At 37.9% G+C, this 12,361-nt stretch overlaps 1 protein-coding gene across 1 annotated transcript in view; it reads right to left on the reverse strand.

Moving 5' to 3' along the window:
* Positions 1 to 12,361, reverse strand: part of LOC114390768 (protein YLS3-like) — a 66,942-nt gene that overhangs the window by 22,164 nt on the left and 32,417 nt on the right. The gene's annotated exons all lie outside the window — the stretch shown is intronic.

The following is a 12,361-nucleotide window of genomic DNA, read 5'->3' on the forward strand; positions in this document are numbered from 1 at the left end:
TTGTTCATAAATTTAGGGACATGAAAGGTGCATAGATTTTTCTAGTAGTGTCACAGTCCTACTATTGTACGTATCCCACTTTTTCTCTTTTTCAGAATGATAGATACCACCACGCATATTGTTTCTGGTTCTATACTCCTTTCAGGACAGATTCCTCCATGAACAGTGGTATTTGGCTAAAGAGTGTTGTGTAGGTACGTATAAAAAAAACAATTCGACACGCAAATTTCCAAACAGAGCACTAAAATGGCAAATATTACATACCTGGATATAACTAAATTTGGGTTTATACAACTGACTAATAAGATTTTAAAAAACTGTTTGCCATTGCAATTTCTACTTGATCATGATTTACTAAACATTTTCTTTGAGGAGTCTTTGTAATTGCAACATGACAATAATTAATTATGACTGTATCAATTATATTTGTCCATAGTATTTTCCAATACAAAAATCACGAGAAAACTATAACAACAACTGTGGTGGGTGAATGCATGTAAGTGATGCAACACAAACCTTGGGGTGGGGTCGATCCAATTCAGATGGCTATGACTAGGAGGGGGGAGTTGCTACGTGCACCCAGCATTATTGCTGGGGCACCCAGCAAACAGTGAAGTGGCGAAACTGCCCTTCAGCAATTATTCTTCCGGAAGAAGGTTCTTCCGGAAAGTTTCTGGAAATAATTTTTCCGGAAAGTTTCCGGAAGAACCTTCTTCCGGAAGAATAATTTGTGTCTTCCGGAAATACTCACAGACAATTTCCGGAAGAACGTCATCCGGAATGTTTCCGGAAGAAGCTTCTTCCGGAAGAATTCCATTGTCTTCCGGAAGAAGCTTCTTCCGGAAGTTAGTTTTTTTTTTTAATGCGTATGTAATGACGATTTTGCCCTTGTGTAAATTTCTTTAAATTAACGTCTTCAGGTTGTGTTTTACTGCACTTTCTTTCTTTCTTCTTCCGTTTGCTTTGTTTCTTCTTCCGTTTGCTTTGTTGCTTCTTCCGTTTGCTTTGTTTCTTCTTCCGTTTGCTGTTGTTTCGGTGGTGGTCCCTTCAGCAGTCTGTTGGTGGTCCCGTGAAGTGAAGTATTTGAAGATTTGGTGGTCCCGTGTTCCGTATTTGAAGTTTTATTAGTGGCTGTTGTTCCTATTTTGTCGGAGGTACGCGTTTATTTCGTTTTCCGGTTAGCTTTTAGAGAAGAAAAACAGTAAAAAATGTATCCGGAAGAAATTTTAGGCACAGAAGGAGGAAGGTCCGGAATGACCACTTCCGGATGAAGGTCTTCCGGAAGTTACGAAGGCCAATTCCGGAAGAAGTGCTTCCGGAAACTATTTCCGGAAGACCTTCTTCCGGAATTGGGCTTCTTAACTTCCGGAAGAAGGTCTTCCGGAAGTTACGAAGCCCAATTCCGGAAGAAGTGCTTCCGGAAGTAGTTTTCGGAAGCACTTCTTTCGGAATTGGCCTTCGTAACTTCCGGAAGACCTTCATCCGGAAGTGGTGAAGGCCAATTGCGGAAGAAGTTCTTCCGGAAACTACTTCCGGAAGCACTTCTTCCGGAATTGGGCTTCGTAACTTCCGGAAGACCTTCTTCCGGAAGTTAAGAAGCCCAATTCCGGAAGAAGGTCTTCCGGAAGTAGTTTCCGGAAGCACTTCTTCCGGAATTGGCCTTCGTAACTTCCGGAAGACCTTCTTCCGGAATGTTAAATTATTACTAATTTATTTTAATTTCTGTTTTATAATTTTTTAATTTCTGTTTTATATATATTTCTGTTAGTTAATAATGAATTATTGGTTTAATTAGGTATAATGATATATATTGTGGATTATAATTTTTTTTGTTTTATAATGGTATATATATATATATATATATATATTTCTGTTTTATAATTTTTTTTTATTTCTGGTTTATATATGTTGTGGATTATTGATTTAATTAGGTATAATGGTATAATATTAAATGATTTAGGTAACTTAAATGTATAATGGTACAAAAATGTTTTATTAGTTGTTTATTATAGTGATAAGTTTAGTTTAAGTAAATAATATAGTTATAAATTTAGAATATAGTGATAATTTTAATATAGTAATATACGATGCATATGTCCTATTAATATGTTTGTTATTTAAGGTGTAGTAAATTTTTGGATGTGGTTATATGATAATTTGAATGTACTTGTGTATGATGCATATGTCCTTAAGATGGACGAAGATCAATGGAGGTATGACTTTGCGATGTCACAAGAAGTTCATATGGATTATGATTATGATAATCAAGAAGAATGTGGAGTGAATGAACGACATGTCGATTGTTCAAATGCTTTTAATACATCTCAGGTAATCATAGATAATTTGAGTCATTGGTTGAATTGATGGTTTGTACGAAAATTAATGTGTTAGGGTTGCGTTGTAGGTATTCGCTACTCGAGATGATGTTTTGCAATGGGCTCGAACAGTTGCCCATGAAAATGGATTTGTTGCAGTGATTATGAGATCTGACACAGAGACCGGTAGCAGAGGAAGAAGTTCATTTGTGTTAATTGGGTGTGAAAGGAGTGGTACGTACAAGTGTAGAAATAAAGAATTCGTTAGAAAAGACACCGGGAGTAGGAAATGTGGTTGTCCCTTCAGGCTTCGTGGGAAACCAGTGCGTGGAGGGGAAGGTTGGATGGTGAAATTGATCTGTGGGATTCATAATCATGAATTGGCGAAGTCCTTAGTTGGACATCCATACGCCGGGCGATTGACTAAGGAAGAAAAGAAAATTATTGCTGATATGACAAAGTCGATGGTGAAACCGAAAAACATCTTGCTAACGTTGAAGGAACACAATGCCGACAGTTACACCACGATAAAGCAAATTTACAATGCAAGAAGTGCATATCGTTCTTCAATAAGAGGAGCTGATACCGAAATGCAGCATCTGATGAAGCTTCTCGAACGTGATCAATACATTCATTGGCATAGATTGAAGGATGAAGTTGTGGTGCGTGATCTGTTTTGGTGTCACCCAGATGCAGTAAAGTTATGCAATGCATGTCATCTAGTGTTTTTTATAGACAGTACCTACAAAACAAACAGGTACAGACTCCCACTACTTGACTTTGTTGGAGTGACACCAACGGCGATGACATTCTCTGCTGGGTTTGCATATCTGGAGGCTGAGCGTGTTAATAATATTGTATGGGCTTTGGAACGATTTCGAGGCCTATTTTTAAGACACGATCGCCTCCCTCTTGTTATTGTCACTGACAGAGACCTAGCACTGATGAATGCAGTGAAAACTGTGTTTCCCGAGTCTACTAATTTGTTGTGCAGGTTTCATATCGATAAGAATGTGAAGGCGAAGTGCAAATCTTTAATCGGGGAAAAAAATGCGTGGGACTATGTAATGGATAACTGGGGTACTTTGGTTGATTGTCCGTCCGAATACGAGTTCCATGAGTCATATCAGAAGTTTCAAGTTGCTTGTTCGCCTTGGCCGATGTTCGTTGACTATGTTAACGACACATGGATTATCCCCCACAAGGAAAAATTTATTACAGCATGGACGAATAAGGTCATGCACCTAGGCAACACAACAACAAACAGGTATTAACAACTGATTTTATTTGTTAGTAACGATTAATATTAAATGGTATTTAATTGTTGTATATTTTCATGTTTGTTGTGTATTTTAAATGTAGGGTTGAATCAGCTCATTGGGCTCTCAAAAGAGTACTACAAAATAGCGTTGGAGACCTATGTAGTGTTTGGGATGCCATGAACAACATGATCACGCTGCAACACGTCGAAATTAAAGCATCCTTTGAAACCAGTACGCATGTGGTTGGCCATGTATATAAAAAAACCTTATACAAGAGGCTTCTTGGGATGGTTTCGAGGGATGCTTTAAATCAGATTGCTTCTGAGATTGACCGTCTACGTTATCTCGGCAACAATCTCTCTTCTTGTGGTTGTGTGATGAGAAGCACGCACGGGCTTCCTTGTGCATGTGAGCTTTCTAGGTATACTGCTAGCAGCATCCCATTGGAGTCAGTCCATCTTTTTTGGAGGAGACTTTGCTTTTCAGACCAAGGGTTATGTGAGACGGAAGTCACCATCAAGGAAGAAATAGAGGTCATATCTAAAAGGTTTGATGAACTTGATGTGGCTGGCAAAGTAAATCTGAAGAGTAAACTTCGAGAAATCGCATACCCTGATCATAACTCTATGTGCCCTCCTCCATCAAAGGTGAACACTAAAGGTGCACCGAAGAAACCGATGAAAAGAAGTCAAACATCCACAAAGCGTGATCCGTCTTACTGGGAGTATGTTGATGCTTTTCATTCTGTTCAAAGCAGCAACTCTCCAGTGAAACGAAGTGCATCATGTTCTCAACCGCGTCAGCCAACAAGGATCATCCCGATGTTGGATCAATTTGCGTCATTCTTTCAAGGTTTCATTCGTGACGTTGTGGATGTGAAAGCGGACGGTAACTGTGGATATCGGTCCATTGGCGCTTTATTAGGTATGGGGGAAGATTCGTGGCCGTTAGTGCGTAATGAATTGCTTAAAGAACTTGGCAGGTGGTCGCATGAGTACATGAACCTCTTCGGTGGCACAGAGAGATTTGAACAATTAAAGTTGTCCCTACTTGTTGATGGATTTTCAAAGGTATGTTTTTAGGTTAATTTTTTTTAATAACAATGTTTAAATTACTTACATGTGTATGTTTGGTTCATTCAGGTTAGTGTGGACAAGTGGATGGATATAACAGACATGGGATATGTGATTGCTTCACGGTATAACGTAATCCTTGTATCGTTGTCCCAACAACAAAGCATGACATTTTTCCCTCTTAGAAGTCAACCACCACCTGACTCTTCTGGCCACCGCATCATATGTGTCGGTCACGTGTTTGGAAATCATTTTGTTCAGGTACATTGAATATAGTTAGTGTAACAATTATGCAATGACTTCGCTTGTTCGTTTGGCACGGTCAGCGCATGATATAGTGTTTGTTCATGTACAACAGGTTTATTTGAAAGACCATTGTCCGTTGCCGCCCCCAGCGCTGTTGTGGTCAACCAATTGTTATTCTCAGGCAAAGCAATGGGCAATTTCATATATTAGTAGAATGCAGGAATACACAAGCTTGATGTCATTCAAAACACACTATGTAGACCTAAATGAAGACTAAAATCATTTACGCGTACAGCATACATCATTGTTTATTTATTTGTATTCATTATGCGATATAATTCGTTGTAACCCGTCACTAACCAATTAATATTATGCGATATATTTGTATTCATCATTGTCATAATTGACAACACATAATGACATGCATGCGTGTTACAGTTTGAGCGTGACAACACATTGGTTGACTTGACTACACATTAGCGACAACACATTGGCTGACTTGACTACACATTTACGCGTGTCTATTTTTTTGTAAACAAAGTTAAACAAAGGCTCGGTCACAACCATCTATATATATGGCAGACTAGGCTACTAAATCACACATTATCTTGCTTTCAAATAATCTCCCAACTGATACACAAACTATGGCATTTCTAGGAGAAACTAGCAGTCAGACGATTGTCAACTCAAGGTTGGCTTTCATTTATCCAAATGGATCGATTATTCACAATGATACTGAGGTTTACTTCCAAACTTCAACTCCGATGCCCATTCGAGTACCAAATAGGTGTGATTTTGCAAGCCTAAAAACCAGAATACACAATACCCTTCAGCTATCCGACAAACAATTTTTGGATGAAATTCACTACCGGAAGCCATTCACCGATACAGGTAACCAAATTCGCTTTGAGTGTATCAAATTGATAAATGATGACGATGTCAACACAATGTTAATGTGTAATGATCAATTTTCTTGTGTTGGTCCGATTGAGTTATTATGCACCGTTGGAAGAACACCAGATGGAATAATAAACTTACTTGAACGCACTATGCCTCGTATTCATGACGCGATCCTGTATTACAACGGCAAATGGAACATGCCACCGCAGAACAAATTTGTTGGTTGCGCGTTCACAGGAAAAAATCCTAAGAAATTTCAAATTCCTTCAACATGTACCATCGATGAACTGAAGAATTTAATCAAGCAAGTTGCACCTAAAGGGATCCCCCCTCTTGGAATTCACGAATCACAAACGGTAAGACGATTGTTTTTCCGCCAACCAGCTCGGTTTGAGTATTCAGATACGGTTATAAAATATGAAATAAATGAGCTGATCACCAACGAAGAACTGCTGAAGGTGTTAGTACAATCTAACTACTGGAAAAAATATGGACCAATAGAAATTTTAGCTGTCTTTACTAAATATGTTGAAGACGAGGTCAGTGGGACGTCGCTAAACAACTGAATGTCATGTTTAATTTTTTGTTTTTTTGTTGATGTAACCTTTATATGTTTACGGCGTGTTTAATTCCCATAATAAAGTTGAATGCGTTGTTTCAGTGGTCCAAAAATTTAATTGTTAAAAGGGTTCATTTCGTAGTTTTTTGGATTTTGAGACTTTGTTTTGACGTGTTAGTTGACGGAACTGGGGAACGGGACTATTTTTTTTGGATTCTTTGACGTCCAAACATGAGAAATGGCCGCCCTCCATTGTCTCAGGGCACAGGCACACCCACGCAAAAAAATCCCAAACATGGGTACTTGAACATGGAAAAAGGGTTCATTTCCTATTTTTTTGGATTTTGAGGCTTTGTTTTGACGTGTTAGTTGACGGAACTGGGGAACGGGACTATTTTTTTTGGATTCTTTGACGTCCAAACATGAGAAATGGCCGCCCTCCATTGTCTCAGGGCACAGGCACACCCACGCAAAAAAATCCCAAACATGGGTACTTGAACATGGAAAAAGGGTTCATTTCCTATTTTTTTGGATTTTGAGGCTTTGTTTTGACGTGTTAGTTGACGGAACTGGGGAACGGGACTATTTTTTTTGGATTCTTTGACGTCCAAACATGAGAACTGGGGAACGGGACTATTTCCTGATTTATTAATTATTTTAAAAACTTTTATTTTTTATGTAATTCTTACAAACAAAACTCATGATTCTAGGTTCCCTTTTTTTAAAAATAAATTTAAAACAACCGTAAACTTCGCTTAAGGACCACAAACAATCGGAATAACAAACTATATTATAAAATAATAAACTGTGCAAAACACGCCAACTATATTAAACAAAAACTGTAATAATTACAAATATTCATGTCAACTACAACACAACAATATAAATACAATGATCAATGGTCCGTGCGGCGTCTCTGACGAGCCCTGACCGTCCCATCAGCACTGGGTCCCCCTCTCGCGATCGTCAGGCAGTCCTGCATAATGTCATATAACTCTGTGCCTGCAGTGACTATCCTAAGGTTGAGCACACGCTCCAACCTCTGTGCAATCGCCTCATATCCCTCGTAATCATCCTGTCAAAGTCAGTAAAAACATTTATTATGAAATTCAAAATAAACAACAACTCATAAAACATTAAACGCGCAAATAATCTTACCACATATGGAGGGGGGTCAAATGCCACTGGAACCTGGGGGCTGGGCGGCTGTATGTAGTCCTCAGGGTCTGCAGCTGGTGCATCCCTCTGCTGGTCAGCTGCCTGGGTCGGTGTCATGAAAGGGTGAGATATGCGGAAAAACCACTCAATGTAATCCGCAGATACCTGCCCAGGCACTAAACAAGGCTGACCCGCAGGTAGTAAGTGATCCGCAAACTCCATCCACCTGTCATCTATCTGCTCCTGTGACAATCGTGTACTAACAGGCGGCGGAGGGATGCTCTGGATGTAACCGAACTGGCGTACCACCCTCTCCGGTCGAACTGCGACGATCATAGGACCCCATCTGAGCTGACCCTGGAACGATGAAATCTCCTGAAACGCCCTAACACCCCGATGCTCCGTGTACGGCAACCAGGACACATCTGTGACGGTCAAACCATCACAACGTGCCCTGTAGGGTGCTCCTGTGATGCCCTTCATGTGCGCCTTCGACGTCAACCACCGGGAAGCACGTGGGGACGTCTCCTGGTATGTGTCGTCAGTCACGCACTGATGCACACTAGGGAAGTGCTCATAGATCCAGCACTACACAATAATTGAGGTTAACATAACATAAAAACATGTTTAAATCATAATCGAACCTAACATATTAATAAACACAAAATTTACCTGAAATAGCGTCAAGTACCCCGCAAGCTGTCGGGTGGTGGTCCTACAAGCCTCATCTAACTGGTCGTACATATGAACCAGCGCGGCAACCCCCCAAGCGTAACCACCACTATGAGCGAGGTCCCGAAAAGCGTCAAGGTGGACCACATGCACGTATGTTGCACTCTTATTAGCAAAAAGAGTGCAACCGACAAGGTGCAGCAAATAAGCGCGAGCTGCGACAATCCACCGTCGGGCCTGACATCTGGTCTCATAAATGTCACGAACCCATCCTAATCGTACATATGCTCCACGTGTGAGTGCTGTCTCGGCTCTGGCCTCCTCCGCAGACACTTCCAGCAACTCCGTGAGCAAGAATCTGGCCTCCTCCGTAGAAAGAGCGTGGAAACTGTGCAAGGCACCAGTGATGGGCAAATGTAGAATGGACGACACATCATCCAATGTGATCGTCAGCTCTCCTACTGGAAGGTGGAAGGTGCTAGTCTCACTGTGCCACCTCTCCACAAATGCGGATATAAGTCCAGGATCGCCAGTAATAACTGAACAATCTATCAGTGGACTTAATCCTGTGGCAGCCACCAGGCCTTCAATCTCAGGCACTGGCCTCCCAATCAGTGTCAGCTTCCTCCCATGTGACACTAACTTCAAATCAGGACGTTCCTGATTTGAAGTACAAATTATACAATTATTAAAAAAAAATTAATCATAAACAAATAAATAAACAATGACAAATAATTAACAAATTAAAATATCTGTCCACTCCACACGGCATGTGCAACATGCTCGGCAAATGATGTGAGCACTGACGGGTCACGTGGACCACCAGGGAATCCCTCTGCAGCATCATCACCATCTGACCCCTCATCACTATCAGCACCCTGTGCGTCCGCACGCATCTCAGGTGCCTCCGTAGGCTGCTCAGGGACATCATCAGTCATGTCAGCGACGTCCTCAGCCATATCACGTCCCTCCGTAGTCATCTGATGAACGCGTAGCCTACGGGCTGAGGCAGTAGGCCTACGCCTCTCGGGAACATCGCCAGCATCCTCGTCAGCAGCTCTATCTCTGCCTACAAATCTACCTATGGCACGACCTAAACCTCGTGTTCTGGCCATGATCTGTAAATCATGTCGAACACGTATTTTTTTCGGTCAAAATATACACAATTTTCTTTATAAAAAATCAACTAATATAAAAATAATTCATTACTAAACATCCACAACTTAATTTTAAAAAAAAATTAAACAAACTTCATTTATAAAAAAAAAACACAACTAATGTAAAAAAAATTAATTAGTAAACATCCAACTCTTAATTTAAAAAAAAAATAAGAAACTTCATTTCTAAAAAAAAAACACAACTAAATTACTTAGTAAACATCCACACCTTAATTTTTTTTAAAAAAAAATAAACAACTTCAATTATTTATAAAAAAAACACAACTAATATAAAAATAATTCATTACTAAACATCCACAACTTAATTTAAAAAAAAATTAAACAAACTTCATTTATAAAAAAAAAACTAATGTAAAAAAAAATTAATTAGTAAACATCCAACTCTTAATTTAAAAAAAAATAAGAAACTTCATTTCTAAAAAAAACACAACTAAATTACTTAGTAAACATCCACAAGTTAATTTTTTTAAAAAAAATAAACAACTTCATTTATAAAAAAAAATACAACTAATATAAAAATAATTCATTACTAAACATCCACAACTTAATTTTAAAAAAAAAATTAAACAACTTCATTTATAATCAAATAAACAACTTTATTGATAATAAAATAAAAAAAATTATTTATAGACAAAAAAAAAACAACTACTTTCAAAATATATAATTAGTAAACATACACAACTAAAATTATATATACAAATAAAACAATAATAGGAAAAAAATATTTCCAAACATACACAACTTTATTTATACAAATAAACTACTTCATTTATAAAATAATACATAAGTAATTTTAAATTAAATAATTAGAAAATTAGTCAACTAAAATGATATAAAAAATAAACTAAAACAATTAACAAAAACAATTAACAAAAAAAATATTTTTTTTTAAAAAAAAAATTTAAAAACTACTTCCGGAAGAAGTACTTCTTCCGGAACAATTCCGGAAGAAGGCTCTTCCGGAAAGTGCTTCCGGAACCACTGAAACGACTTCCGGAAGAACCCTCTTCCGGAATGTTTCCGGAACAAGTACATCTTCCGGAAACATTCCGGAAGAGGTGTTCCGAGAGTTTTCCGGAAGATCTGTTCTTCCGGAAGTCGTTTCATTACCTACGGAAGAACCCTTCTTCCGGAACTCTTCCGGAAGATCTTCTTCCGGAAGTTCCGGAAGAACCCCTAACGGGTCTTCCGGAAGGCTCACCGTCACCAAGCTTCCGCCATTTTTTCCGGCGTCCTTTACCCTAAGGTTCATCTACCCTAAGGTTCATCTACCCTAAGGTTCAACTAACCTACCCTAAATGCTACACATACAGTGCAAAACAAAAGGAAAGCTAAGAAGAAGGCCACCTACCTCGAATGCAAATGGAAGACAAGCCTCGCGGAGAAGATGAAGCCGGAGAAGCCTCGCGGAGAAGAAGAGAAGAAGACAGAATGCTTTTTCGCGGAAGAGAGAAGAGAGGAGAAAAGCTTTTTCGCGGAAGAGAGAAGACAGAATGCTTCCGAAAGAGGGATAAAGTTTTTTATGTTTTTAAATGAAGGGCAAAATTGACCTTTCAATAAATTGCTGGGTGCACCAGCAATATTGCTGGGTGCACCTAGCAACTCCCCTAGGAGGGATGGTCTAGCTATAGGCCCAAAATGTTTGAACTTTGAATCTACATTTGGGCATATATATGTGTAGTCTGCCAATACAAAACAATTATTTTATATTTTTATCATTTAATATTCAGTCTCTCTTTTACACTATTAATACATAGACCTTGAGTGAGTTTATCAGATGTGCATCAAGCTTTTTTTTTTCTGTGGCTGTGCAAGATCTTTTACAGTTGCTGATGTGTGTAATTATAACCACCGCCATGAGTGGTATGAGCCTCTGTCTAATCTTAAAGTAAAGCTTTTCTGCCTTTGATGAGTGTTAAATTGACTCAATATAATTGTTGTAGTTATAAACAATTGTACTTCATTATAAAGAGTTTTTATCTGCAATTTAAGTAACACGTTTAATCATAAAGTAATAGTATATACGTATTCCGAACAATGGTGGAAACAAAACTAACAATGATCGACATGGTAGTTATCGGACTAATTTAATAGTATGAATAACACAATAATTGATTCTGGGGGAAATAAAATAAAGTGAAAAAACTTGTGTAAAAGGCAGACACACTTTGATAAAGGGGATCTAAATTGTTTTACAAAACATGAAACCATATTCGACTTAGCTGGAATTATGGTTAGAATAACATGCAAGTAACTTTGTTACTTTGATTTTGATGTTACTCCACATCGGAAAAATGATATATAAAGTAACATAACAAGCATAATTAATTAGATTTCTTTATTTTACACAAAGAATCAAATTTTAATTTTCTTTATGATATCAAGAGTCTAATCCATTTGATTCAACAGACTATACGTGAGCTGTTAGAATCAAGAATTTAAAATTAATTTTATTCATTGAAAAATCATTGAACCCTAATCAATAAGGTTTAATCGTTAGTGGAAGCAGAGAATGGAGAATGGAGACACATGAGATGATGCAAGGAACAAAAGTTTATGCAAGTGCTATCAACCGACATGTTAGATTGATGGGCTTGTCCACTGGGCCACTCATGTTGGGGGTTGATGCCATAAAGATTTCGTACAACTCTTTCATCACATATGGACCCCTCCAAATACTATTTTTTTTTCACAGTAAAGGGTATCTGCCGTCAATTCAGTTCTCACTATCAGATTAAACTAAACCACTGCTCTAACGAGGCACATATCATGTTAATAAATTTAGTATTTTTAATGAAAAATTCAAATAAAATATTTCAATAAATAATATACATGCACTTACATATATAAAAATGTTATTTATAAAAAATTTATTAATATTTATAATAATTATCTTAAAAATTATAAATAAAAAAATATTTTTACTTAGTTAATTAAGAATATCAATAATAAATATAAAAATTGTAAATTATAGGATAATATATATGTGTGGAGACAA

Source organism: Glycine soja, chromosome 16 (genome assembly GCF_004193775.1).
Source record: "Glycine soja cultivar W05 chromosome 16, ASM419377v2, whole genome shotgun sequence".
In the NCBI taxonomy this organism is placed as follows: domain Eukaryota; kingdom Viridiplantae; phylum Streptophyta; class Magnoliopsida; order Fabales; family Fabaceae; genus Glycine; species Glycine soja.